Below are 26,461 nucleotides of genomic sequence, written 5' to 3' on the forward strand. Positions count from 1 at the left end.
CTGAGCCTCTATTGCTCAAAACAGTAGGTCATTTGTAGCTCATTATGCAAATGTTAAAACTAATCTTTTGCATAATACATAAGAGTTCAGCTTGTGCATTAACTAAATTATCTGATTATGTGTGAGCTATGAATGCTGATTTTTATTAAGGTCTTCATTAAGTCAAAAAGTGGCTGAAGTGTGCACATATATATATTTGTATAGTCTCAAAATGAAATTACTTCAAAAGTAGGAACACTTATTTGATATGGGATCTTTGTCAACTGATTTTGTAAAAGAGGACACCGTCCACCAGATATGAATAGAACCCAGAAGAAAATGGATTCCTTTTTTTCTATAAATAGATAAATGAATTAAGATATGCATAGCCATAAAGAGATTCTGAAATTACGTTTTTATAAGATGCAGACAATGCATATAACTTGACAACTATGACAAAATTCTTCTTTTGACTAGGTCATTGGAAATTGGAACAAATTTTATCCAGATAGTCTTCATCGGTTAATGATGGTAGTGTTTTGTTTTTGTTGTTGTTTGTTTGTTTGTTTGTTTTCCCCACTAAAGAAATAGAACAAATTGTGAAAGAATTTTTATTTTAAATGAATTTGTTTAATTTTCCAGAAAAAAAAAAATGTAATAAAAGAACTTCAACTCTTTGAAAGGGTAGATAACAGCAGAACAAGTGGAAATGGTTGGAAGTTGAGGGAGGAGAGATTTAGGTTGAATGTCAGGGGGAAGTTCTTTACTATGACAGTGGTGAGGTGCTGGAACAGGCTGTCCAGATTGGTTGTGGATGCCCAATCCCTGGAGGTGTTCAAGGCCAGGTTGGATGGGGCCCTGGGCAGCCTGGTCTAGTATTAAATGGGGAGGTTGGTGGCCCTGCATGTGGCAGGGGGGGTTGGAGATGCATGATCCTTGAGGTCCATTCCAACCCTGGCCATTCTGTGATTCTGTGAAAACAAAAATGAATAGCAAAAATAAATAATTCACAATTAGTAGTTGCTGTATTGACACTGAGAGCAGTTATTACACTACATGGGTCTCTGCATTCAATGCTCATTCACTACTGGATAGCTACTGTATGGATCCTGAGCAGGGGAGTGTAGTACATTTTGGAGCCAGCGATCCACGTAACATCTTGCCTGACTGGACTGTATTGCCCATGCAACGTGACTTTCAGGTGTTATGAGCCATAGATCCCCTGGCTCAGTCAGCATTCTGTAACAGCTGTGTGATCTTGCCTTCATCTGAAACAGCACCAAAAGTTCTAATGAGAAGGTCCTTTTAAAACAGAGTTGTTTTCTTGCAAGAGGTGAGTCTCTCCCCACGGATAGGATTTTCTCTGCTCAGCATGCCGTGGGAAAATCCATCCATGCACAAATGCAGAGTACATCGCATCTGAAGTGATGTAAGATTTACTAGCTATGTATATCCCTCTTCTCCTCCCCTATTATGTGAAATAAATTCATATTTTCCTTATTTGTGGCCTTGTGCGACACTACAGAGAGATAAATAACTGCTTCCCATCACCCATTAAGACTGACATTGCAGTCACTTTGCCAAGAGCCTGAAAGGTCAACATGCTACAAGAGAGATAATAAGAGGTGCTCTCTCTACATTCAATAACAGTATCTAACAGTCTGCAACAGATGGGGAAATAAGGGTACATCAGCTGTCCTACAAACTGCTGTGAGTTCCTATAAACAGTTCATTAAAATTAATGACTAATCACCTAGTATTATGCATAAAAATAGATCTCTTATTTGCTAGCCAGGTAAACAAAAAGCACTGCATTACTGTTATGAGACTCCGTGCACAAACAAATCCCGGGATTTGGCCATGCACTCTAATTTATTGCTGAATGTTTATTAAGTTATTAGAATTTATTGGTTGATAACACTTCCAAACTATTTATTGCATGAGATCTGCTATGAAAGTAATGCTTCCTTTTTTTTTATGTTTGCTAAATGTTTATGGAGACCGAATAGTGGATGTGAGCACGGTGAGACAGTGGCAATGTGTTTCAGCAGTGGCCACAATGACATGAAGGACAAGCCATGTTCTGCATGGCCTTGTACAGCTGGGACACCACAAAATGAAAAGCATCTTGCTCATCTCACCTGTGAGAATTGGTAGATTATGGTCAGCAAACCATGAATGAAGCTGAATATTGGATTCAATGCACTGTAAACAATGATGGCAGAGTAGGAATATTGCAAAGTTTCGTCAGTTAAGTGCCGTGAATGCTCACGCAGGATCAGAAAGAACATTGTATGCAAATTTGTCAGGACCTATTGAACCAAGACAAGGTTGCAGGAGACAGTTTCTATGTCCACATCATTACCATTGATGAGGTGTATTGTCACCACTATGAGCCAGAGTCAAAAAGACACTAACCTGTGAATATCCCATAGAAGAAAAACCTCAAAATGCAGCCCTCAGCAGGTAAAGTTATGTGCACTGTCTCTTGGGATAGAAAACAAATGATTCTTCTGAATTTCTTGGAATATGGAGAAATCATCCTCTCTGCCAACTATATCACGATGCTGACTAAGTAGAAGGCTCAGAATTCCAGAGTCAGGCTAGAGAAGAAAACAATATTTCTCTTGCAGTGCAAGAACACCAGGCCCCATACATAGAGCACATGATAGTCTTGTCTGGACTGTCCTAGCACACCCACCATAGAGACTAGATTTGATGCCTTCTGCCCTACCATCTGGATGATGAAAGATGAACCACATGCAAAACATCTTCCTATCAACAACATCATCATAGCAGCAGTGAAAAAGTGGCTCAGACAAGTGTAACATGGAGGTTCTTGCTCATCGCTGGTGAAAATGCACAGCTGATTACAGTGACTGTGTCAAAAAAAAGAGTGTTTTGTAGCTGAGAATTTTCTATACCAAATAGTATTTTGCTCTTTCTGTCTCTTGTGGTTTTCAAAAATAAATAGAAGACACTACTTTCAGAGCAGCCTACATAGCTATAAGCTAATTTAATAATTCCCTTATCTTATATACTACTCCCTCTAGACTTTTCTTCAATTCTGCCTCATAAGTTAAAATGCATTGTATATTACAGAAACATTAAAAAATTAACACTTAATGAGAACTTCATCAGATTCACTTATTTTGTTGAGTTCATCAGGAAGCATAATGACCTAGTGACCATAATAGGGAAGGAAAAAAAAAAAAAGAAAAAAAATCCAAGATGATTCTTTCAGTTCTATAAAAACATCATTGAAATCCAAAGTGTAAAAAAAACCAATATGGCCTCCATCTCTATTCAGGCTGTTTTTTAGTGAGTATGTCCTTCTGAAACTGGAAGCAAGTGGCTCTAGTAAAATCTAAATGCAAATTCTTAATTCTTTGTGCTCTACAAGAGATACCCCTTCAGAGTTAGCAAGGACTGATCTCTTCTGTCAGACAACACACTAGAAACATTGCCCTGATTTAAGTAGTTGCTGTTCATAGAATTGTTTTGGGATTTATTTTACACTTCTTGTATTGCAGCATTTTTATTGTTAGAAGATATGCTGAGTGTTACTAGGCGCAGAATATGCAGAATGTAACACACCAGGCTAGCAGAGCTTGCCTAGTCAGAAAATTTTCTTAAATTAACCATGTCCCAAAGGATCCTGTTAGGCTTAATAGTGATGACCTCTGCTTGATGGTGAATAGCATTTCTGATGAGTCTGGAAACTGTCATACAATTTCACAGTATTTAAGTCATTATACATTCACTTAATTTCACATTCAGTCTATATTCCTCATTAGTATCTTTCCCCCCATCTTCTGCGTGACATTATATATGAGCATATAAACTGATTTACCAACCCCTGCAGTTATCTTGTTTATTCTAGTAGCAAGCCATTTCCAAAGGATAGAAAAATACTAGTTTAATCCCTGGTGTTTCTGCTTCATACGTTGAGTATGTCTTAAATTATGCCAAGTGTTCTCAATGAATGGATGGAAGTTCATATCTCTGGATATATTAACTTCGTTAATATATGACTGACTTTATCGACAGGTAATATTTTAAATGTTCTGCTCCAGCAGAAATTACGAGGTAATCTTGAGGCATCTGTTTTTGCTCTCAAAGAGATTAGACAGCATGGTAATTTTTCCAGTGGGCAGAAAGAAAGGATTAATAGTGATACAACAGTGCTCTTAGTTGGGCTATCATTTCAGATAGGAAGTAAACAGAAAATACTGCAGTATCATCCGTGGACAAGTCTCTTTGTGCAATAATCTGGTGGATCCTATACTTGGAATAATTAGTACCCACAATTCTCACATCAGACCCGTCTCCAGTAAGGCAAAAATAAACACAAAAGCTGAAAGTTTTGGACCATCAAAAGTAATTACAGCACAATGTATTACAAAATAATGTTCACTACAGTACTGTGCATTTTTTGAAGTGGGAAGGAATTTTTTCTTCCAGACCAGATAACCTAATTTCTCTATGATCTAACTAGTACTTCCTAGAAGAAAACTGGTTTCCTACTGAGGTCAGCATTAGCTGACTTCAATGGGAACAGCCAGATTTTACTCAGTGAAAAGTGTATGTATTGTTTTTTTGCGGTGGAAACCTTGTTGTTAGACAAGACAAAGTAATGAAGCGACTGAACAGACTCTTCTTATCTGCAGTTTTGATATTTGCTATTACAAATATTTGTTATTACAAATATTTCAATATATTCCAAGGTTTCTGTTGTCTGTATTGAAAACAGATGTCCTTTGCTGAAGTTAACAGCCACCATTTTTCCAATTTATTGGTGATGTTTTATACACTAGGCCTTCTGCTTCCTCAGGGGATCAAAATAAACAGCCTATCTCCTTTAAGAGCACCATGAGAACTGAACACATTCCAAGGCTGCAACGTACAAACTCCAATTATTTTTTAAATAATTAAACTTATTCTGTTTTCTGCTTTTATGTTTCATGTCCTGTGGGGCATAATCTAGAATCTGGTAAAGACTATAGATATGTTCACATTTACTTCTCTTCTTTCAATCAAGCCATTTAAATTATTTGATTTTCTCTGTCCTTCTCAGGGTGCAAAGGTTAAAAATACACATCTTCTTCCTACTTATAAAAATTTATAGGTTTCCATTTCACATAATGTACAGTTTAATTTTAATAGCTACAGAAATCACCTTGGTCAACAACTTATGTCTATTTTCCTTACATAAAAGAACATTTTTACTTATCCTTTAACAAAAAGTATAAGCAAAGCATGCATACATATGGACACAGAAGCCATTGACATGACAAAACAAAATTATATGGGGTAACAGAAATGTGATTATCTCTGTACATAGGCAGTGCTGATAAAGTTGCAAAGTTTTTTTTGCTGCCACCTATAATTTTAATACTCTTCATAAAAAGCATATGTATTTTCTGATTTTTTTCTCTACATATCAAAACATCATCACTGTAAATTAATATTCCATATGATCTGTTCCTTTGTAGCCATATTCAAATTGAATGTTAGGAAATACTTCTTCTGTGAGAGAATGGACAGGTGCTGGAATGGACTACCCATGGAGGTGGTGGGTACCCCACCCCAGGACTATTTTTCAGAGACTGAGTGCCCATTTGTTGTGGGGTTGTATGCAGTGCCCTCTCTGTATATACCCCATTTCAATTTAATCCAATAAGGAATCACTTCTGAGCACACTGAGGCTGTTTGTCACTACGAACTGAAGCTTCAGGAGAGTCTTTTGCAAAACTGCAGATACACCTGGGCAGATAAGTTTTAGTAAGAACAGAATTTTTGTTTTTATAATTATTATAAAAGTACTTCTGCAACAGTAAGACATACAGCCTTACTTTTTTTTTTTATTCCAGGAATATTAAGACTCATATATGTTTTTGAGAAAAGCCATTAATGCATCTATCCTCATCTCATACTGTCACATAGATTTTCTTCCAACACTTTGACTTTATGAAGACTAATAACTCTATTGTTCATATTTTATTACAGACATTTATATCTGAAACTTAACAGCTCTAGTCAATCCTCTGCTATGTAAGGCACCCACCCAGAGTAGCTATAGCTCCGTAAAATAATGTTGTTGGCAAGTTGTTCTCACTTCACTTCTCTCTACCACTGTGTTAACCAAAAGCATTTCAATTTATTAGGAAATATTTCACCAAATCCTTCCTTAGTGAGTGCTCTCTATGCTGCAAATAGTGATTGCACCAGAATAATTTGAGCACAAGTAGATGCAAAAGTGCTGAACTATCAGCATAATGTGAAGTCTGAGCAAAACTATGATCTAGTCATGTCTTGTTTCTGTTAGTAGTGTTCATCACATGTAATTGCAGTCAGTAGATCAGCTTTTACGTACTAAAGAAAAAAAAAGAAAACCTTTCAGTGATTGGGCTACTGTCTGAGAAAAATTTTATTCTACTTGAAGACCCACTGAGGTCCATCTGGATTGCACTGAGATGCTGGAACTGTGAACCAAGTAACTGACCTGCATCTGCCAGGGAGGGAAGGTTGCAGTTCCCCCATCACTGCATAGCTTCTGGCACTGGGGGAGCCCACAGGGCTGCAGGAAAACCCTAGCTCTGCTTCTCCAGTTCTTTTGGGGACTCATATATACAGCTGGTCGTCACAGCAGCCTGTCAACTGCTTGTGCTCCTCAGCAGGGTTATTATGGCAGGGAGAGTCTTCTCTGGGGGGCAGCCACTGAAGGCTCTAGAGATGGGCAGCCAGGTGCTTTTTTGTCTTGGAGGGGCCAGGCATCTCATGTCATCACCACTTTGTACATCCATGCGCATCCCCTCTGGCCAGCTCACTTCCACCACAGCTGCCAGTCTCCCTTCCATACAGGCATTTGCTTCAATATATTACTATTTCAAGCATTGCAACACACAAAAATTGCTTTCCAGTTGTAAAAATACCACAAATCAACAAACAGAAATCACAACAAAATAAACCCATGTTTGTGAAGCATTGCCCAGAAGAACTGGAATGACCTCCTGGTGCAACACCACTGCTGAGCATGCAGAATGCAGAGGGAAATATGTTATTATGAGGAAAACATAAGAGAGTTTGAGAAATTGCACTACAGTAACAGGCTTTGACAGCAACAGCATGCATGGCATACATCAAAATGCATAAAATGTGTCTGTTATTAGCTCCTATGCTTGACTTACACTTCCAGCACTGTCCTTATTACTCAGTATTATCTCGTTATCCTCTCTGTTCTCTGTCTTATTTCACTTTTTTGGAACAAGCTGTCAATCCTCCATTGCTTGGCAATCCTGCTTTCTTGCCGTTCTTTACTATTTTATTTCCAAGCCTTGATGTACACAAAGTATAATTAAATGTTCCCACCAGCTTCTGAATACAGTCAGGAGCTAACCATGGACACCAGGCTTACTAGAAAAGCTGAACTGCTCTTGCCAACATAACTCAAACAAGTGTTCAAAGCCTTCAGACTTGTAATAGGTTAAAAATATCAGAAACTGCTTATGGGGGCAAAGTAATAATCCTGGGCACAAAGACCAAAGGAGGAGCAAGCATATCATCTTGTTTCAGCTGCGAAATTTATTCATGTTGTGAGGGATCTTCAGTCTTGAACAAGAGGAAAAAATCAATGTTAATCTACTCATACTTGTGATGGAATAATGTGGTCACATAAACTAGCTCTAGGTAAAGCAGGACTAGAGCTGGAGTTTGAAGGCAGATGCTATGGTTTTGCTATGGAAACAACTGACCATAACATCATATCTGATATAGAAAAATCAATCACACTGCTACTAGCTTGAAAATGCTACGCTCTGAGGAAAGAATATAAATTACTTCGAGCAGTTGTTAAACATAAGAGGCTTCATAATTATTTAATTACGTTAGAGGTCAAGACAATTAAAATATCCTTTGCAAGTATTTTCTCTGAAATTTGTTTCTAGGACTGGGGGAAGAAGAGGGTAATGTTTTCTTAGTGTTCATTGTCTTCATTTAAATGGTGGCATACAGAGATATTAACAAACAACACTGCAAGCCCAGATGTGCCAAGTTTTTCAGCTAGAAACTATGTAAGGTTTTTATTTGGAAACTAGAAAAGACTCTTATAAAAACAACACAGATCGTCATGCTGTTTTCTACAACACATAAACAGTGCTCTGTTCTCTATGCTGAGACTGTGTTATCTTTGAGAATGTGTTGCAAATGACAAACAGTAGCTATGAAGTCTTACAAATTTAAATGCACAATGGATGCTGATATCTGTAGTCTCTTTAGTTGCCTTAGACCAAATTTGTTACCACTGCGTCTGTTGTTTAATGTCAATTGCCAGTTCTTTTTGAAAAATAAAAAAAACAACAAACACACACACACAAAAACAATTGGACCTTGTTACGTGGCTTTATAACCTAGCTATTTCAATCACACCAAGCCGAGTGTCACTGCCAACATTTACCTTGGATGACCTCTTCTTGTGAGAATGAGAATTCCTTTAAAAAAAAAAACAAGGAAATTACAGTGCTTTTGAAAGCACACTTAATCAACTGCATGAAATAAATAACAGGTTCTAGTCTATTTTCTAACTATGCTTTACAGACCAAATTAAAAAAAAAAATACTAATACTAATGATCAGTTAGATTAAGTCAAAGGTGAATGACACTATTTAAGTAGGATTTACTGAGAGCTCTTATGTAATTGTAATGAGGCTGAATTACAAATCATGAGAATTTAACAATAGCTACCTGCAGCTACCTGTCCTGAGAACTGACTAAAGATATCTTAAGATGGCCCAGTTACTTTTCTACTAATAGAATAATTTTAATTCTCCAAATCTGCGGCTGCTTTTGAGTGTAATTTTGATATAAAGGGGCAGTTTGAAAAACATAAAAATTTCTCTAAAAATTTTTGCATCTGCGAACCTGGTTAATAGTAAGTGCATGAATGTATAAAGCTCTCACTCTTTGTGACGCTGGAAAATAGATTTACTATCACACTATTCATGATTATATACCCAACAGCAATTTATGAAATGAATTATCCATGATTTATCACCGGCTATTGATAGTGTTCTTCCCACTTAAGGTTTTTCAATCAAACAATTCGAGCACATAAAATTTCCAGGTAATATGTTGTGAGAATCCAAACACAAATCATGCATAGCAAGGAGTTAAAGCAAATAGATCACAGATCTTCCTCATTATCCAGTAAATGTCTGCAGCCTACAAGGGAACTTAATGATTAAATGATACGTAAGCTGCATGCTGTTTTATAAAGTACTGTAAAGGATAAAATACATATGGATCGACCTCTGAATGCGTTCATTAATTTTCTCATCAGCTGCAAATATACATATATATATATATATATATATTTCTGCCTAATTACAGGAAACATTCAAATATCTTGCATTATATAAATGAATGTATGTATACATACACATATGTATTCTTCTGTGAACATTCATTTTTTCCCCAGTAGGCTCACTGACACTATTCCCCCTGTTGTTTATCTTTGCAGCAGCTCTGTGTTTGAGTGATTTTTGGACAATAGTTTGCAATTTAGTGAAATGCGCTGTGAAAATATTAGATACAATTAGCACCAATAAATAGCAAAAAAATCTCCATTCCTGTAAAGCACACATTATGTTATTTTTTGAAGAAGTCTGAAAGAAAAATAGGATGCAGCACATAGGACAACTCTGTCCTCGGAAAAAGGTGTCACTGCCATTAAAGTCAATGTGAGTTGAACACGTTTTTCCAAAGACAAATTTTGTATACTCACCTGTTCTGATTTTGGCAGGACTTCAAGTGGAATGAGGTAATTAATCCTTAAATAAATCAGTTAACTAAATTAACATCATCATTTAGGCTCTGGCTATGAAAAGAAAAATAGGAATAGGTAAGTTTAAAGTGGTGGCAATTGTACTCCATTGTTCTAAGAAACAAGAAGAGAATTGCTGGGCATTTCTCCGAAAGTTTTGCAAATATTATTGAATTATGCCCTTTATTGTTTGGAATCAATTGAGTAGTAGAAATATTTTAAAATAAGCATGAATTTTCCTGAGCTCATGTTAAGATTGATACTCTGTCTTTTGGCATTAGTAGAATTTGAACCAGGCACTGAAGTACATAAAAGTGTCACCTTTTTATTTATTTATTACTTTTTTTTTTTAAATTCTGCATGTCAGGCAGGTTTTTCCTCAAGCTCTTACAAGCTTCATTTATTATTCATTTTCATTTGAGGATGAGAAACTTGAAATATTTATTCACGGGACATTATTTTTTAAAAAATTCTTTCCATGAGTACTTGATATGCTAAATGGTTAAGTCCTTTCTGAAACAACCAAAGTCATTATCTACTTTGAAATCCCACTTTAAAATAGGTTAATAATTAAAACATTTTACTCTAAGCCAGGCAAACAGTTAATATGATAAAATGAATACTTGTAGAGAAGCTGTAGACTGCACTTCTTTTATTTTAGAAGGCTTTAGTTTAATTCTGCTGAGTTTTATTCTAAGTCCAACAAAATTAATCATTTCTGGGAAATGTTAACCACAATGACAGACCTCACTATGCTGAGGGTTTTACAAGGAAGCTGTTTCTGGCCATAAGCTGCCACCACAAGCAAACAACTGACAGCCAGCAGTGTTTTTGTTAGACTCTGACAAGGGAATCAATAAAAAGACACAGCAAAGGTTCAATCAGAACAGACACCACTAATACAAATGGCCTTTTGGGACCCAAAGAAGCGTGGAACTGCTTTTCCATGTTAATTTCTCCTCGCTATCCCTGGGGTTATCACCTTCTCTGGCCTCTGTTAATTAAAAACTGCCTCCTGTTAAAGTTCTTTGCCAGACATTCGCATTGTGCCAACCTATTTTGTTGGCTTGCAAGAGAGGAAATGAAAGGAATGAGAATTATGAAACTGCTATGTGAAACACTGCCAAAACTCTTCCTCACAACCACTACTCTAGACAAATGTGCAAATTGCTCTCTCTGTCTCTTCAAATACTGAGATGAACTTACAGATGACATGCAAAAGGCAGATTTTAAATATTCATTATCCAACTGTCTCTTTTTATGAGGATAGGGATATGGAACTAGCCCTGATTATGGCTGTGCAAATAATTGATTTTTCAGATGGGAAGTCAAGCAGAAAAAAAAAGAAAAAAAAAAAGAGTATATACAATTGATAAATTCAAATAAGGCTCATGTACATTTTCTTCTGTGTTTTCTATCTTGTAAAAGTGAAAGCTATTCCTTCTCCCTAACTCCTCCCAAACCACATCATATTCATGTTTCATTTCACCCACAGGGAAACATTTCATTTCTGACCAGTTCATACAAAAGGCAAGAACAGTGAAATAATAGATTTTCCAAAAATGAGAGGGAGCAGCAGTAGCTGTACTTTATTTAATAGTTCAGTGATTAGAACATTTATCTTGGAAGGGTTCAATCTCTGTTTTCAGCCCAAAGAATTTGAATCCCTCAGTCTTAAGAAACCACAAATTCAAAGAGAAGGATCTCAGACCCTGGTGTAGCTGCTCTCTTCCTATGTACAAATAATTAAATATTCATTGAGAATCCAGACACCACTGTTGAGATTTATTCCCCCTTTTCAATTCAGCAATTATTTAATTATGCTACACAAAAGTAGAATGTCCCCAGCCAAAAGGATTGTGTGAGAATTGTCCAGAATACCCTATCATATCTCCATTCAGACACGCATGCAAGGAAAGTGAGATGCAAACTCAGACTGAACTTCAAGGCAGAGAGATGGTGAAAACTCCACCCTTGAGACTCTGCTAGACCTCAGCTGACCTATCTACAAGCTCTACGTAGTCAGCTGGGGAAAATGACCTTCAGAGGGCCCTTCCAAGTCAGTAGTTTTGTATGCTGTGGCAAGGCTGTACTATGACTCATTGCTTGGGGAAAGGATCTCACAGAAGCTAACTGTAGATTTCAGTACTTTCCAGGCCAGCTGGAAGGCAAAAGACATTTCTTGAAACCATATCCAGCGTGATTCATAGAATAAAGGTAGATAGAGAATGGGAGTTTCTGATTTGATCTATATGATTATAATTTGTTCCTCTCTGCAAACATTTGAAGAGACATTATTTTCCTTTGTGATATTTTGACACATCCCCTAACACTTCTGCTTCAGGGGCAAATGTACCCCTTCAAAACACAGATCAGCTCTTTGACTTTTACATTCCTTTTCAGGCCAATCAGCACAGGCTTTTCCTTTGTAGGAGGACAGTTTATCATCAAGGTGATTGTGGCAGCCAAGCTATGACAGTCACCTCACTTAAACATGGTGGAATCATTCTCATGACTGAAGAGCTGAAATGGAGGGCTATAAACATTTCAGGAAGGATAGGCAAGGAAGGAGGAGCAGTGGAATGGCTCTATGTGTTAGGCAGTGTTTTGATGTTGAAGAGCAAAATGCTCGGAATGATAAGATTGGATCCTTAGGGAAAATGATCAGGACTAAGGCCAACAAGGCTTACGTATTGGTGGGAATCTGCCATAGGACAACTAGGATGAAGGGATAGATTAAGCATTTTACAAGCAGCTCGCAAAAGTCATGTTCTTCTTCAACTCACCTGATATTTGCTGGAAATAAAGTACAACAGATAGGAAGATAGGAAGTCCAGGAAGTTCCTGCAGTGTGTTGAAGATAAATTCCTGACAAAGCTGGTAAGATAGCCTAGCAAGGAAAGTGCCTCTGCTGTTAATGAGCAGGTTGGTGGGAAAGATGATTGGGCATAGTCTTGTTCATACTGATTGGTAAATGACAGAATTTTGACTCCTGGTGAAATCAGGAGGGGGATCAACAGAAGCATTACCCTGGACTTCTGGAAGGTAGTTTTTGAGCTGTTTCAACCATTGGTTGGGAGAATCCTTTGGTAGTCAGTTCTAAAGGGCAAAAAAGTCCATGAAGGCTGGACATTCTTCAAGAAGGAAATCTTAAAGGCACAGCTACAGGCTGTCTCCATGTCCCATGTGATAAGAAATTGAGGAAGAAGAACTTGCCGAACTGGATGTTTTACTGAAATACTGGAAAAAAAAGAAAATGTACCGCCTTGGAAGAAAGGACAGGTAACAGGAAGAGTACAAGGATATTGCTAAGATTTGCAGAGGGAAAATTGGAAAGTAGAAGCCCAGTAAGAACTTAGTATGGCCACCATTGTTAAAGATAGTAAAAGATGTTTTTACAGATATGTTAACAGCAATAGGACAGCCAAGGGGAATCTCTGTCCTTCACTGGATGCAGTAGGGAAAACTAGCACTTAGAATGAGAAAAAGGCTGAGGTTTTCAATGCTTTGTTTACTTACCTTAAACAGTCAGATCATTTCTCTTTAAGATATTTAGTCCTTGGAGCAAGAAGACAATGGGAGCAGAATAAACCGCTCACAATTCAGGAGGAAACAGTTAGTGACCTGCTACCTATATTGTCACAAGTCCATTGGACCAGATGGGATCTGCCCAAAGATGCTGAAGGAGCTGGCAGAAATGATTGCTAAGCCACTTTTCCTCACTTTTCATCAGTCCTGGTGAACCAGAGAAGTCCCAGAAGACTGTAGATTTGCCAGTGTGACTCTTAGCTATAAGAAGGACTGGAAGGAGGACCCAGAGAACTATAAACATGTCAGCCTGACCTAGTATTTGTGAAGGTTATAGAGCAGATCATCTTGATTTGCAACCACACTGCATATGCATGACAGTGAGTGGATTGGGCCTAGTCAACATGGGTTCATGGCAGACAGGTCCTGCTTGATTAACCTGATCTCTTCTATGACCAGATAATGTGCCTACTGGGTGAGAGAAAAGCTGTGGATGTACTTGAGAGTTCAGTGGATGTTTTCTAAAACGAGAAAGTTCTCTTATTTTTTGCTGTGTTAATATTTAGCATATAGTTACACTTTAAATGTTTAATGCATTATATTCTTCATAACGACAAGCAAATATAATAGTCTAATCCTCAAGTCTCATATAAATGGAAACTCCATCAACTCCAACTGCTCACATGGTCCATAGTGACAAAAATTAGTATTTGACACCATTTATCTATACCATCCATATCAAATGCTGAGAGTGTCAAGAAAATAATTCTGGCAAATAACTATTCTCTTTAAAAATTTACTCTTGAATTAAAAAGATGTTTGGAAAGCATTTATATTTGACTTCAAAACCATTCTTTCAGTAATTTAATGTTAGAAGATGCAATTTTAATATGATATGTGAGTCAGTTGACCGCCCTTTAGTAGCTTATAAGTTGTTAGCCTTTTTTATAAGGTAAAAGATACTTTTACTCACTGTGCATGAATCAGACCAGCTTTCCAGAAATTTTTAAACTTACAATATCAAGTCTTTCTTTTAAAGAACTTTCAGTAACATTCACATAAAAGACACATTATTGTCTCCCCCCATCCCCGAAGAACAAGACTTCTGATTAACGTAGAATGCTGAGTGCTGGATAAATGTATAATCAAAACCCTTTACAGCCTATACTTAACATAGACTAAAGTGATATTTTTAAAGACAATATCTTGCATTCTTACTGTAAAGCTTACATATTTTCCAAGTAGACTAACAAATTTCATTATTGCTAAAAGCATTTTCAGTTGAAAATGTGATTTTCTTTAACCAAGTATTTCAGCTCTCAAATTGCTTAAATATTTTATGTCTCTTTATTAAAAGTTAAAAAATAAAAAAAAAAATCAGGATGATTTAAGGAAAACTAATTTGTGAATTAATTTGGAAAAGCTTTTCTAGGTTGTGTGCTTTCTTTGTTTTGATGTCAATTCACCATAGAGAAGAAAGAGGGATATAAGAGATTTCACATGATTTTTTCTTTTTCCTTCTTCTTTTTTTTTTTTTAATTTTTAATTTTTTAATTTTTTGTGAAATACTTTCATTTCCCAGAAACAGAAGAAGTTGACTGTGCAGAATGAAACAGAGTTTCAGTATGAATGTATATTCACTGACAACTACTTATTGATGAAGAACACATTCATCTGTGCATTAGAGGTAAAATTTCATCTAGTTGAGTGGGTTGGTAGTGCAACAAGCTGGATTTGGGTAAGAGTCTCACGGCATTTCTACAAGGTCATAAAAAGCATGTGTTACTTCAGTCATTTAGATCTCTTCCAGGAAGTGAAGGTTCAGTAGTTTGGCATTTTCAAAGCAAGACTGAGAGCCCTTTTAACTCGGAATCTTAAGTAAGTGAAGAAAATGTGGGAGGAGCAGATAGAGGGAAGCAATCTGAGGACAGGATCTTTGTCAGCAGTAAGTGACAGACTATGCCCCCCGAAAGTTGTTGAAGACTTTTAAAAATAGCTGAAGTAACAACCCTGTCATGGGCTGTTTATAAAAAGGTTGGAAGGATAATAAAGAAAAGGATGTGCATTTTTTTAAATGCCCACCCTTGCATACATCTACATACAGTAACGGAGCATGGCAAAACTCTGGAGGTTTTCTCTTTAAAGCACTGGGAATGCAGAAGCTTTTTCACATTGTCCAAAGCCAGTGCTGTCACAAATAGCAGAACACAGAATAATCTCAACATTCATCATCTTCTTTTTTGTCATCTTTATTTTTTTTCCATGGTAATGGCAGAGGTATAAATGCAAAGATGTTTAAAAAAATCCAGCTTTAAATAGCATGGTATTTCACTCTCTATAAGGTCCTGTAATTCATCACTACAAGAGTTAAAACAAAACAAAAGTAACTGAAGCATATATTTGTTGATATCGCAGTGAGCTTTCCATCAAGTTCCAAGACAAAAGTTAGTGCATATTTAATGACCCAAACGGTTCAAATCTCATCTGATTATTATTTTGCCAATATGACATATCTGGTGCAGATCTGAGAATTCTGCATATCCATGTCCCTGTGTCTGTGTGCCTTTCTGCTTCTTTCTGAGCAAGTATATGCCTACATGTTCAACTCTTCTATTTGTATGATAGGGACTGTCATGTTTTGTTCTATCTTAACACAACTGCATGTTATTTCCCTCCATTGCAAAAGCATATGCTTTGAAGAGATATGTAGGTCTAAAAGTTGTCTTTATCAAACCAGGAAAATGTTTGGGAAAGTAGGTGGTGAAATTTGAACACCATAATATTTAACATTTCATTTAACATTTCAAATATCACAACATCTGCAGCATGAAACCAAAAACACTGCATGAAAAAGTGTTTGTTATTTTAAGTATGTATATGCAGGCTACTGTACGTTTTAAATGAATATTCTCAACCACAGCTCACAAAAGCAAGTAGCACATATCATTTGCAGTCACACAACAAACCAAGTTAAATCATTTCCTATAAGGCAAGTAAATCATTTTGATGTAAAAAAAATGCATGCAAAACCTTTCATAACTCAGACAGGTAAATCAGGTTATATTATCTCTAAATATCTGGCATCAATATATAGGATTAATCCTGTTTTACTTTTTCCTTTAGAAGTTTAATATTTTATTATAATCAAAGGAGTCAGAGCAGCTAATGCATCCCCTTCTGACAATCTGTTTCTTTGTCTACTTTCCATTTGTTTCTTTGGCAGCTAAAACACCTTGAAATTACCTTCTCCAGCATGGAAGAATGATTTTTCAGCCTAGCTTTAGCTGTCAGAGTGATAAGAATTTTAATTAGTAAAGCAGAGAGGAGGGAGGAAAATCATGGAGAAAGGCGCTTGAAAGATTCACTAGAGCAGGGGAAGACAAAGAGGTGTTGGAGGCAGCTGCACAAATTGCTTGCTACAGCAGCAATTGCAGGGCTGGTCCTCAGCGCTAACAGAGCACCATCCTTTAGCCCTTCTACAGTGCCAGGCTTCTGGGGCATTAGAAAACATTTTTGTTAGTTGTCACTCAGAGCAAGACCAGGCTTTTAAAGCACTCCAACCAGGAGCAGCTCAGCTGCCAGACTCCTTTTGGCCCTTTGATCTGCTCTGCAGGACTCTAAACTCAGGACTCCAGCTGCAAAGACAAGATTATCAATGATACAGACTGCTACCATCCAACTATTATGCCAATTAATGTTATAATTGCAGACAAACACCTGGACTTTTTGTAAAACAAAGGAAGCTCCTTGAAGCTGAAGGGCTGATGAGAGAAAGAAACAGTGACAAGCTTTCAGTAAACAGTACCAAATATATTTTAATTTGGAAAAGAAGTAATTTTAACTGCAGAAATACTGTGACTGGTCATTTAGCTGTCAGTGTTTGCTACAGGCACTTTGAGTGCTACGGCACTGGAGGCAGCGTGGACCAGGAGAAGCCTCTTTATGGTTAACAAAGCGAGCCCTATGTTTGCACATGGCTGCATCGCATCACTGCTGGAGCCCCTCAAATACAGCTTAGTCACCTTGGGAGCCCCCAGCTCTCCCCAGTGCCTTCTCACTCACCTCTGGGGTTTCTACACTTCCCTCATGGCAGCAGAAACAAGGGAGCAGAGGCTGGAGGGGCGCCCAGCTTGTGGGGCCCCACTCCTCTCCAGGTCTGTCAGCCTCGTTTCCCACTGTTATCACTATCACTATTGTCACTTGCATTATGTGAGTGCATTTGGCTGACAACTAAGATCAGCAGCACACTGTGCATGGCAAGGTACTAAATGCAGGATGAATATGTGCTATTATCTATTCGACAGCAGGAGAGCGCAGGAGCTGAGGTGCTGAGTGGCAGAATGGGAAATTGAATCGCATTCCAGTGCCTGAACAACAAATTTATTCTTTCTAAACTCACATCCTCTCAATCCAGTCCTTGTGCTCAAAGATATTTTAATCAGCTGAGAAGAAAATCATTTTCTGTCTCTACAGGGACTGGTCCTGAATCCCTCACTCAGATGAGTGGTTTCCTCCCAGTGAATCCAAGCTTTTAGCAGATAACAAAAGAGTAATAAGCAAAGTAGTTTTAATACATTTTAAAAGAGGATTATCAATCTATGCCACTGATCTCTCAAAACAAATGTGTGTGTGCTCCAGTGTCATCAGCTATTGCAAAGGTTAGTCATTCACAGAATATTCACTAGGAACTGCTAAGATTTTCTGAATGCTTTGACAGCTATTTAAATTCTATTCTATTCCACAATCAGCTTTAGCTATTATTCTATCTAGAATAAAAACAAGACATACAAGTCAGCTTCTTGCAGAGAAGCATAGTCCAGCCTTAGAGGGTAACAAATTGGCTTTCTGACCTTTTATCTGGTAACATAGCACATGACATATTTGTAATTTATGGAAGTCAACACGTAGAGAATTTTTAGTTTCAACTAATTATAGTGTGATGCAAGTCATTAGGAGCGTAATAGAACATCACAAGTAAACCCAAAAAGTCAGGTTGTAAGCACTGATTGTAACTAGGCAGTTATAAATATTGTAAAGAAACCAATAATTACAGTTAAAGTCAATTGCCAACTGTATTAAAGCATGGCATTGAAAGTAGCATTGCAATTGCTACTTGCTAGTCCTGGCTGCTAAAATAGAAGACAAAAACCAGAAAACTAAAATCCAGACCTCTAAAAATAGCTGACCCTTTAATAACTTTAGTTGCTTGCCTGCTCTGAAATCATCTACATTTTACTGTATGTAAACGAAAATTTTGCACACTGCTTTTAGCACTATGATGATCTCATTTTAAAATATCACCGTGTAAACCAAATGTGTGCACAGAAACACTAGGGGATATGATGTTTGAGATTGGCCTCCAGCAGAGAGCACCCACTTGACAAAAGCTGAAGTAATGAAAGGCACAAGAAACTGTCTGTTTTTCCACCAGTGGTCAGACCAGCAAACACATCAAGAGATTAGATCTTCCTTTCAATGTAACACATATAGGAGAATAAGAGATGAATCTTCTACTCGTTCTAATCTTGAGATGTAATGGATTTTTCAGAAGTATCATCATATCCCTGTTGCCCTGCTAGACCTACAGTGCCCTTTGTGGATTTAATAGAATTCTTAGCAGCAAGACTATGTGCAGTTTTTTCTTTCAGCAGTGGATCCGGTCTGTATATCTGTGATATTTAGAATTCTAGAAATAAACAGTTGTTTGACTTTTTGCACTTTCAGCTGATCTCTTACTATAGCTACTTGAATTGTGCACTGCGTTAAAAGCTCATATCACTTTAGAGAAAGGCTTGAATGAAAGATCTCAAATAAATTCTTCCTGACTTAGTACTTAAAATGCATTGAATGCTATACATGCCACTCCAGTGACGAAAGAGCTGCTGGTAAGTGATAACAAAGGCTCCTCTGTATAGAGACTGCATATTTAGAGACTGAATACTCAGACTGATTAAATTCAAGCCATCCCCTAGATGCTCATTTGCTCGCTTTTGTCACAGAAAGGTTACCATCATAAGGAAAACGAACACTAAGAAGGCACAAAACAGCTCTACTGCTAGGAAAAAAAAAAAAAAAAAAAAAAAAAAAAAAGAAAAAAAAGAAAAAACACCAACAGAGTATCAAAGCACTCTATTCAGAAATATACTTAAAGAACATAGCTCATAAAGTCACTCTAAGAAACAAAGAATACATGAATAAAAAAAATCACAACTCTGGGTAATACACCACGAAAAATGGATTTTAGTAAATGGGAGTGATAGCTTGCTGAATATTGCACAAATGTGGTTTGAAAGCAGGGTGAATCAAAAACACTCCTTCAGCCACAGAGAATGAATGCCTACAAGTCCACGGGGACAGATGACATGCATCCCAGAGTCCCAAGGGAGCTGACTGATGCGGTTACCAAGCTACTCTCCAACATATTTGAAAGGTCACAGCTGTCGGACAAAGACCCTGGTGGCTGGGAAAAGGGAAACATTACTCCTATTTATAAGAAAGAGAGGAAGGAGTACCTGAGGGACTACAGGCCAGTAAGCCTCATCTCTGTACATAGGAAGATCATGGAACAGACCCTTCTTGCAAACGTGCATAGGAGAACTGTTAAGTCATAGCTTGATTGGTGAAGTGCTGTGGCTGGTCTAGGGGGCACAGGTATAAGAAATTAGCCTGTACTCCTCACTTGACCAGAAGAGATGGACCTAAGATGGAGTCACCTTGGGCTCATATAAGGGTCAGCCATTAAAGGGAGAGCATCTCTTGGAACTAGTCTGCTTCCTGACGATAAATGCTGTATAGCCAGAAAGCCCTTTCACCAGCTGGGTGATCTCAATTCTTCTTTCTGTGTTCAACTGTTGGCCTACCTTCAAATACTTTGCCTGATATTGCCAAGAACTGTCAGAATCATTTTTGCTTCTTCACGAACACTACAGCACGTTAAGGCATATGTGTGATAAGTAGGTGATCCAAGACAGCCAATACAGCTTGGACAAGGGCAGATGGTGTCTGACCAATCTAGTGGCCTTCTGTGACGGAGTGATGGCATTGGTAAACAAAGGGTAGGCAACTGATGTCATCTACCTGGACTTCTGCAAGACTTCTGACATGAAGTCTTATCTCCAAATTATAGAATTATAGAATTATAGAATCACCAAGATCATCCAGTCCAACCGTCCACCTATCACCATTATTTCCCACTAATTCATGTCCCTCGGTACAACATATAACATTTCTTCAGCACCATCCAGGGATGGTGACTCCATCACCTCTCTTGGCAGCCCATTCCAGTGCCTGACCACGCTCTCATGGAAGAAGTGCTCCCTAAAGTTCAACTTGAATCTCCCCTGGCACAATTTGAGGCCATCCCCTCTTGTCCTATTACTAGTCACATAGGAGAAGAGGCCAAGAGGAGAGATATGGATTTGAAGGGTGGACTATTCAGTGGAAAAGGAATTGGTTTGAAGGCCACAGTCAGAGGATTGTGGTTGACAGATCTGTGTCTAGGTGGAGGCTTGTGACAAGCAGTGTCCCCAAGGAGTCTGCCTTGGGACTGGTACTCTTTCATATCTTTATCATTCCCATGGATGGTGGGACTGGACACATTCTCAGCAAGTTTGCTGATGACACCAAGCTGAGCAGTGTGGTTGATACAGCAGGAGGAAGGGATGTCATCCAGTGGGACTTTAATAAATGCAAAAGATGGGCCCTAGTGAAGATAATGAGGTTCAACAAAGAAAAGTGCAAGGTATTGCAGAAATATTCAAATCATTCTGTGCAAAGGAGGATGTACCAAAATTACACCAGTGCTTCTGAATTTCATAAAAGCATCGCAGTGTTGCATATATTCCAAATATTTGAAGCCAAGTGATTTCAAAAGAATCTGTATAAAAGATCATTTTCCTTTTGCTTTTTTAAAAAATATACAAGCATTTACTTCTGGACCTCACAGCCACAGAAAAAAAGAAAAAAAAAAAAGCAAATCCAGCAATGACAAAAAAAAGCATTAATGTTGTGAAAGCTCAAACTTGGAAGTTAGGGCAAGAAAGATAGAAGAGGAAGTAAAGAAAGGGAAAAAGTACTAAGTCAAATAGAAATAGAATTTCCATGGCTGGAGTTTTTTTTCTTATATGATATTAAGCTGACAAATCTGATTTCATTATTTCAAAAGTCATTAATAACTCAGTGAGAGGAAAATACAGGGCAAAAAAAAAAAAGGTTGAAAATGTTAGCATTCAAAAAAAAACTCTTCTGTAATGGTATTTCAGATTAATAATATTTATATAAAGTGGGGAAATTATCCTCATTATCCACAGATACCTTCTTAGAAGTGATCTCTCTACTCTTTAGTAGAGTATTTAAAGGTCATGGGTCCCCTCAACCTGATTCCCCAGAAATTTTTTCATTGCAGTGCTTTATTCAGACAAAACACTGATGTCAATATATAGGGAAAGACTTCCAAGGGGTAATTGAAAACAAGATGTTTTTAAAAAAATAATAATAAAAATTGCTCTTCTCTCAGGCTTATGCCTCCCTGCAGAGATATAACCAGCAGAAAATGGTTCAAGTTGAGATCATGAGTTTTGCACCCTACTTTGTTAAAATACATCTTTATGCAGCTTGTCAGAGATAGGAGGCAGATGTTCAATGTTTTGCACACTAATCTTCAAATAAATTACATGAGTTTTATGAGTGTTTCTCAGTGGGAAAGAAAATGGCCTAGCCAAACAGCCTGAAAACTACAGAGCAATTGGATGGAAGCTGAGAGTAGATTCCCCTTTCTCTTATCAGATGAAAGCCTTCTCCTGGAGAGACCGTGTCAGAGAGAGCTTTTCCTTCACTTTTCCCCCTGCTGCTCCTGCCTCACTTGGAACTGCCTGCAAAAACAGTGCCTGAGGGATCTATATGCAGTTTTCTAAAGCAAACATAACACAAATGTTGTTCGTGGGTTACACATTTGACTCCTGCAACGCAAAATGTGACTGAACATCTTCTAATAGCATTTAAATAATGTTCTTCCAATTTTCAAATGTCAAGTGTTTTCCTTTTAGTTTCTTAGAAAAGAGATATCCTCACTTACTAAATTTGTGTTGAACAGCTACACGTATTCTGTCATATGCAAGCACACAATGTTTCCTGTGCCAGACAAATATCTTTTCTAGAGGACAATGAAAATATAATTTCTTTCTTTGTGGCTAGATCTTGAAGCTCTTACTTGAGGGAAAAAAAATGATTATTTAATTAGCACTCAGAATTTACAGAAACTGAGGCCAGAAGGATCTGCTAGATCTTACTATATTTTACCTATTAACTTTGTAATGAGCTCACTAACTTGATTTTTGTTAGATTTGCTCCTATTTTTTAGATAATATGTCTTTTCTACTAAGTTTTCACAGTGCTCATGGCAACACATTCACAAGTTACAAATAGTCCCGGAATATTAACAGCTTAATTGTTAAACAACTAAACAGATAAAAAAGGTTTTATTTTTGAATTAAACAAGTCTGGCTTCAATTTCCAGAAATTGGTTCTTGTTCTTTTACCTACTACAGGAGAGAACTCTTCATTACCCAATTTTCCCCTCAATATTTATACTCTGCCATCAAATCCCCCCTCTCAGAGAAGGTAGAGCTCAAGAGTGTCATGTAAACCTATTCTCCTCAGACTCTCTAATAAGTTCTCATTGCTTCTTTTTTGCTCATCAAATAGTTACAGAATCTTTCAAAAACACATTTACTAGAATTTTTCACTACATCGAAACTACGGTAACTAAATGGGAGAAGTGTACAGAAGAACACGTAACAGGGATTTCAGAGGACTGTTATGATCTGACAGTACTTCTGAGAGTAGTAGAAGTGATTAATGTCATATTATTTGTTAAAAAACAGAACTTTGAAAGTGTGACACTCTGCAAAGACATGAGAAGTGTGTGAAAGGGAAAAATCTAAATTCCTTAAAAATCTCTTCTGAAGTTTCCACAGAAACATACAGCATATTTAGACATATCAGCCTCTTGTATTTGTACAGCATACAACATAAACAGCTTCTGACATCCTGGCTTATGCCTTGAGGAAGCCTGTATGTAGTGCACAAAAAACATCATTTAGATAGTAGTGACATCAACAAGGATTCAATATTTCGGTTCTGTGTTACATGGGAGCTTTGTTTCTTTCTGAAGTGCCAGCTGGGGTATGGGCTGGGACACCTGAAATGGCTCCATTTCAGTTCAAAGGAAACAGAAAAGAGACTTGTTCTTTAAACATACTTTACATTTATAATGCGCAGTAGAACTTGCCTTTTCAAAGAAGATGATTGCATTTTCTTCAAAGCCAACAAAATCTTAAATGTACTAATGGAAACTGTAAAACAGAACCTTTGTTATTACTTCATATCTGTGGTAAGAGCAAAAGCTGAGGATTGTGAAGACTGGCTAATGTGTAAAAGCAAAGAACTAAACAAATGAGAAGAGCGGTCTGAATAAAAGGTCACATACTCAGCTTTTAATGGCACAGTGGTGTGATACACTGGAGAATGTTTGATAGCTGCTTTACATGCATTTAATAGCAAGACATTTCTGAAAATTAGGGAAAAACTGAAGTTTTCCTGTCAAAAAAACAAAATAAGTGATGAGTTTTCTTATCTGTAAGATCAAGTACTTCAGGCTGTACAGCAGACAAAGGGTAGGAGGGATAGTGTCTTTTTCCTTTTGTGTTGCTATGGAATTATCAGAATTACAGACTCATATTCTCTATCTGAGTGCTTTTTATTTTTTAATAACACAAAAGGCTGAAATCTCCTAAGGGGAACAGAAGGATACTGTGAAGCTGAAGGCAACATCACAGCAGCAACCCTGTTGCAGGCAGAAACGATTCTACCTCTGGAAAGGAAAGAAATAGAAACTGCAAGTATTTACACTTGATCTTTTATTTATCTTGATGTTCTGGCAGCAGCTCATTTTCTCCTAAATGGGGATTGCAGTCTTAGAAGAACTAACCTCCTACTGATCCAGTAAGAAAACAAGTGAACCAGAAATGTAACGTGCTTTTAGGGAATTTCAGAAATTGTTAGTCTAAACAGTCAGAGAAAAACCATCAACCTTTCATTTGAAAATGTGCTGGGACTGTCTGAGGTGCAATATCTGAGCAATAAATGGGTCTCTTTATCTGTTTTGATGCATCATCCCTGAGATGCCTGAGATAGAAAACATGAAAAGAAAGTGCAAGATGGAGAGTAGCTGCATTCTTTAAAACACTCTTTATTGAGGGTGCAGGATACTTCACTGATATCTAACTGAAAATTAAAACTCATTTATTCAGACATAACTACAAGGTCCAAATATGCAAATAATCATCAAAACAGCAGTGAAACAAACAATAAAAATATATATTTATTATGCAATAGCTTTGCAAGATTCAGTCTCTGGCACACTTTGAGCAAAGATAAGTGTATAACCAAAGTGACAGCAAATGACTCACTGTTTATGACAACGACAACAACAAAAATATCAGTAAGGTAGGCTAAGAACTCTATTTTTTTAAATGCATCAGATATAACTCATTTGCTACTCTACTCGTGTTTTCTACTTGATTATGACAACATGCAGAGAGGTGAACAAAATAAATTTGGTAGGCATCAATATGTCTGTGAATCAAAGCAATGGAAAATTTCAGACTTTATTCACTGTACATAGCTGCTACTGCTGTCTATTCCACTGTTCTGATACACAGAGAAATGCTACATGACAAAAAGAAGTGGGGAGGGTGAACAGCCAGAAATATAATGCATATCAACTTCTAGTTACATGGCTAGTGCCAGCACTTGTTTTTTATGACAATGGTAATTCCTGTGAAGAATATAATCTGTTATGGAGGGATGGGATCCACCCATCTAGAAGAGGCATGGCAATCTTTACAAGCACGTTGGCTTACTCTGTGAGGTCAGCTCTAAACTGAAGGACTTGGGGGCAGGGTCCAAAATGGCAGTGCTCACAATATTGCAACTAACTGGGGAATACATCAGATCAACCAAGACAATAACAAGCATTCTTTACCTGCCTACCATGACAGAAGCCAGAAGGCCGACTGCCTTAAGAGTGAGTATAATTATAGGGGATTCTCTTGCAGCCCTCTAGGGAAATTTCAATTCTCCACTTCCCTTTCCTCTCTGACATGCCTTTATGACTATAAACGTAGCATGGGGAACAAATAAGAAGCATAAGAGATACATGTGCAGTTGCAGGACTATGATTTCATTGAAATCATGGAGACGTGGTGGGACTTGAATGATTGGAATGCAGATATGAATGGTTATTTATTTATTTTGAAAGATAAGCCAGCAAAACAAGATAGTGATGTTGCTCTTTATGTGAGAGAGCAACTGGAAAGTATTGAGATCTGCCTAAAGATGAATGATGAACAAATGGAGAACTTAAGAGAATTAAGGGGAAGGTTAATATGGGTGACATAATGTGGATGCTTACTGAAAGCCATCTGATTAGGAGGAGGAAATTGATGCAGCTTTTGACACATGGTTGAAAGTAGCCTCATGATCTTAGGCACTGGTTCTCACTGGATTCTTTGATCACCCTGAAATCTGCTGGAAAAGCAAAACAACCAGGCATATACAGTTCAATAGGTTCCTCCAGGGCACTGAAGATAACTTTCTAATTCAGATATTAGAGGAGCCAACAAGAAGATATGTTTATAGCCTTTGTTTTTACAAATAAAGAAGGACTAGTTGGGAGTGTGAAGTTTGGGGCAACTTTAGATGCAGAAACCATGAGATGCAAAACCCACTCAGAGGGTGGTAACGCACTGGAATAGGTTGCCCAAGGAGGTTGTGGATGCACCATCCCTGGAGGCATTCAAAGTCAGGCTGGATGTGGCTCTGGGCAGCCTGGTCTGGTGGTTGGCGACCCTGCACATAACAGGGGGGTTGGAACTAGATGATCATTGTGGTCCTTTTTGACCCAAGCCATTCTATGATTCCATGATTCTATGATTCTATGACTCAGGATTTTAAGAGAAAGAAACAGAACAATAAGTAGGATTGCAACCCTGGACTTTGGGAGAGCCAAATTTGACCGCTTCAAGGCCCTGTTTGGTGATATCCCCAGGATTAGAGTACCGGAAGCTCTGGGGA

At 37.6% G+C, this 26,461-nt stretch overlaps 1 long non-coding RNA gene across 3 annotated transcripts in view; it reads right to left on the reverse strand.

The window, feature by feature from the left end:
• Window positions 1-587: 587 nt before the first annotated feature.
• LOC146542399 (uncharacterized) overlaps window positions 588-26,461 on the reverse strand; it is a 144,817-nt gene continuing 118,943 nt past the window's right edge. Inside the window, exons 3-6 of one of the 3 annotated variants that reach the window (XR_014880495.1) lie at window positions 9,761-9,853; window positions 9,416-9,550; window positions 8,435-8,468; window positions 588-950 (exon numbers count right to left, since the gene is read on the reverse strand). This is a non-coding gene — a long non-coding RNA (uncharacterized LOC146542399). The remainder of the gene's footprint in view (window positions 951-8,434; window positions 8,469-9,415; window positions 9,551-9,760; window positions 9,854-26,461) is intronic. The other 2 variants (XR_014880493.1, XR_014880494.1) reach the window with 2 other exon arrangements.

Source organism: Meleagris gallopavo, chromosome Z (assembly GCF_905368555.1).
Source record: "Meleagris gallopavo chromosome Z, MGAL_WU_HG_1.1, whole genome shotgun sequence".
NCBI classification, from domain to species: Eukaryota; Metazoa; Chordata; class Aves; order Galliformes; family Phasianidae; genus Meleagris; species Meleagris gallopavo.